Consider the following 4,282-nt stretch of genomic DNA (forward strand, 5'->3'; position numbering starts at 1 on the left):
TTGGTTTTTTTTAAAGGAACTGGACAAGCCAGCCGTACTGTTGTCCGACTCTATTGACACATGTTTTCTGTTGGCATAGTGGCGAGTGACAAAAGTTGATATAAACAATAATTTTGAAAAGTAAAATATAGAAAAAGGAGAGAAGAGTGTACAATTATGTGGAATATGGGCTTTACAATTGAAGAATGGAGTTGAAATTGCCCTGTTCTGTCATTTATGTTCCCTTTGGTCTCACTTCCTGTTCTATCTAAGTGACCAGAATTATGCCATGTCCTGTCTTTTATGTGCCCTCTAGTCCACTTCCTGCTTTGATGGAGCAGCCCTGATCCTGATCTTGTCAACTTCCTCTTGTGGTCCTGACCTGATTTGGCCAGGTTTTGTGTCACCTATGTATTAGTCCAACCTTCTCCCTGTTACTCTTGATTGTCGTGCGCATAAAAAGGCTACTTTGTCTCTGTCGTGGCGTTATAAAATTTCTGGTAGGTGCTCTATTTTGTAGTTTTTGAGAAGTATGTATTCAGTACGACTAGCCTATGTTTTTGTGCCCTGTACTTCTTATTTTTGTTAGCCTTTGATAAATAAAGTAGTTTATTATTTAATGTAATATGTTCCAAGCAGCTTCCATGACAGTGCTAGCCCAACCAATGGTGACACTGGTGACTGCAGACCATTCCTGACCAAGTGCTGGGTGTAGTTTTTGGCCCTGAACCACTTCAGAATGGGACGGGCGTCTGCAACTTTGCGGTTAAATTCAATACCTTACACCATGTGGCTCCAGGCCGAGAGGCACCTCCGAGTTCTCGTCCACATGTGGCAAGGCATACACACAGTGATTGACTTCGCTGTCCACTTCTCGCGCTTTGGCCACGGAGAGTGGGCGACGAGTGCAGCCTGCCTAGCTGAGGTGACAACTAATCACCCTCGAACTTGCAAGAGACTTCAACTTCCTCTTTACAACGGTCATCTGTATTGAGAACCGTCTCCAGGAGGAAGATAACTGGCTACGGGAGGAAGAGAAACGTCTCCAGGAGGAAGAGAACCGTCTCCGGGAGGAAGAGAACCGTCTCCGGGAGGAAGAGAACTGGCTACGGGAGGAAGAGAACTGTCTCCAGGAGGAAGAGAACCGTCTCCGGGAGGAAGAGAACCGTCTCCGGGAGGAAGAGAACCGTCTCCGGGAGGAAGAGAACCGGCTACGGGAGGAAGAGAACCGTCTCCAGGAGGAAGAAAACCGTGTCCAGGAGGAAGAGAACCGTCTCCAGGAGGAAGAGAACCGTCTCCGGGAGTAAGAGAACCGTCTCCAGGAGGAAGAGAACCGTCTCCAGTAGGAAGAGAACCGTCTCCAGGAGGAAGAGAACCGTCTACGGGGGGAAGAGAACCGTCTCCAGGAGGAAGAGAACCGTCTCCGGTAGGAAGAGAACCGTCTCCAGGAGGAAGAGAACCGTCTACGGAAAGAAGAGAACTGGCTACGGGAGGAAGAGAACCGTCTCAAGGAGGAAGAGAACTGGCTACGGGAGGAAGAGAACCATCTCCAGGAGGAAGAGAACTGGCTACGGGAGGAAGAGAACTGTCTCCAGGAGGAAGAGAACCGTCTCCAGGAGGAAGAGAACCGTCTCCAAGAGGAAGGGAACCGTCTCCAGGAGGAAGAGAACCGTCTCCAGGAGGAAGAGAACTGGCTACGGGAGGAAGAGAACTGTCTCCAGGAGGAAGAGAACCGTCTCCAGGAGGAAGAGAACCGTCTCCAGGAGGAAGAGAACCGTCTCCAGGAGGAAGAGAACCGTCTCCAGGAGGAAGAGAACTGGCTACGGGAGGAAGAGAACTGTCTCCAGGAGGAAGAGAACCGTCTCCAGGAGGAAGAGAACCGTCTCCAGGAGGAAGGGAACCGTCTCCAGGAGGAAGAGAACCATCTCCAGGAGGAAGAGAACTGGCTACGGGAGGAAGAGAACTGTCTCCGGGAGGAAGAGAACCGTCTCCAGGAGGAAGAGAACCGTCTCCAGGAGGAAGAGAACTGGATACGGGAGGAAGAGAACTGTCTCCAGGAGGAAGAGAACAGTCTCCAGGAGGAAGAGAACCGTCTCCAGGAGGAAGAGAACCGTCTCCAAGAGGAAGAGAACCGTCTCCAGGAGGAAGAGAACTGGCTACGGGAGGAAGAGAACTGTCTCCAGGAGGAAGAGAACCGTCTCCAGGAGGAAGAGAACCGTCTCCAGGAGGAAGAAAACCGTGTCCAGGAGGAAGAGAACCGTCTCCAGGAGGAAGAGAACCGTCTCCGGGAGGAAGAGAACCGTCTCCGGGAGGAAGAGAACCGTCTCCAGGAGGAAGAGAACCGTCTCCAGTAGGAAGAGAACCGTCTCCAAGAGGAAGAGAACCGTCTACGGGAGGAAGAGAACCGTCTCCAGGAGGAAGAGAACCGTCTCCGGTAGGAAGAGAACCGTCTCCAGGAGGAAGAGAACCGTCTACGGGAGGAAGAGAACCGGCTACGGGAGGAAGAGAACCGTCTCCAGGAGGAAGAGAACCGTCTCCAGGAGGAAGAGAACCGTCTACAGAAGGAAGAGAACTGGCTACGGGAGGAAGAGAACCGTCTCCAGGAGGAAGAGAACTGGCTACGGGAGGAAGAGAACCGTCTCCAGGAGGAAGAGCACTGGCTACGGGAGGAAGAAAACCGTCTCCAGGAGGAAGAGAACCGTCTCCAGGAGGAAGAGAACCGTCTCCAAGAGGAAGGGAACCGTCTCCAGGAGGAAGAGAACCGTCTCCAGGAGGAAGAGAACTGGCTACGGGAGGAAGAGAACTGTCTCCAACAGGAAGAGAACCATCTCCAGGAGGAAGAGAACCGTCTCCAGGAGGAAGAGAACCGTCTCCAGGAGGAAGAGAACCGTCTCCAGGAGGAAGAGAACTGGCTACGGGAGGAAGAGAACTGTCTCCAGGAGGAAGAGAACCGTCTCCAGGAGGAAGAGAACCGTCTCCAGGAGGAAGGGAACCGTCTCCAGGAGGAAGAGAACCGTCTCCAGGAGGAAGAGAACTGGCTACGGGAGGAAGAGAACTGTCTCCAGGAGGAAGAGAACCGTCTCCAGGAGGAAGAGAACCGTCTCCAGGAGGAAGAGAACCATCTCCAGGAGGAAGAGAACTGGCTACGGGAGGAAGAGAACTGTCTCCAGGAGGAAGAGAACCGTCTCCAGGAGGAAGAGAACCGTCTCCAGGAGGAAGAGAACCGTCTCCAGGAGGAAGAGAACCGTCTCCAGGAGGAAGAGAACTGGCTACGGGAGGAAGAGAACTGTCTCCAGGAGGAAGAAAACCGTCTCCAGGAGGAAGAGAACCGTCTCCAGGAGGAAGGGAACCGTCTCCGGGAGGAAGAGACCCGTCTCCAGGAGGAAGAGAACTGGCTACGGGAGGAAGAGAACTGTCTCCAGGAGGAAGAGAACCGTCTCCAGGAGGAAGAGAACCGTCTCCAGGAGGAAGAGAACTGTCTCCAGGAGGAAGAGAACCGTCTCCAGGAGGAAGAGAACCGTCTCCAGGAGGAAGAGAACCGTCTCCAGGAGGAAGAGAACCGTCTCCAGGAGGAGTCCCCCTCTGTGTTCCCGCAACAACCACCACCAGGACAGGAGACCTCGCTGGCGCATTGGCGGCTCAACACATCTCCACCCCCCGCCTGCCTGCTGCCTCCACTCAAGTGATAGATCCTATGCCATTGGGTCATACCCGCTTGAATCCAGCAGTGGGGAGCGCCGCTTTTCCGAGGGTTTATCCTTGTACTGTGGCGTATTTGCGCTTCCTGTCCTTTAAAAGTCCACACTCACCAGTAAGGCGGACACTTGTAAGCTCAACCTATTATTCTCCCTGGTTAGTCGCCTCACGATGTGCTGGGACGCCGCTGCAGGTGCTTATTGACTCCGGGCCAACATCATCTCCGATCAGATTATGGAATAGCTGGGGATTGATCTTTTGCCACCCATGGAGGCCCTTTCCCTGGATGGCTACTCAGTCAACTGAGTTATCAGACCTCTCCTGTCAGTCTCACTTTTTCATAACAGCAAAACGGAAAGTATCCAGCTGCATGTCCTCGACTCCTCGTTCCACCCACTGCATGATCCTCAGGTTAGGTTGTCATCGAACCCCTTTGCCTTTAGGGGGGACTGTGGTCAGGTATTTTTCTGGTTTCTCATTCTTGAGGTGTTTGTCTGGGGTTTCTCTCGCACCGTTTGATTCTCAGGTTGACCCGTCCACTGTCCCTTCCTGCTACCACGACCTCTGCGACCTCTTTCAGTCAGTTCCGTGCAGTTTACCCCCCTAA

At 53.0% G+C, this 4,282-nt stretch overlaps 1 pseudogene; it reads left to right on the plus strand.

The window, feature by feature from the left end:
- Positions 1-766: 766 nt before the first annotated feature.
- Positions 767-4,282, plus strand: LOC148067671 (uncharacterized; annotated as a pseudogene).

Source organism: Callionymus lyra, chromosome 13 (genome assembly GCF_982586985.1).
Source record: "Callionymus lyra chromosome 13, fCalLyr1.hap1.1, whole genome shotgun sequence".
Lineage (NCBI taxonomy): Eukaryota > Metazoa > Chordata > Actinopteri > Syngnathiformes > Callionymidae > Callionymus > Callionymus lyra.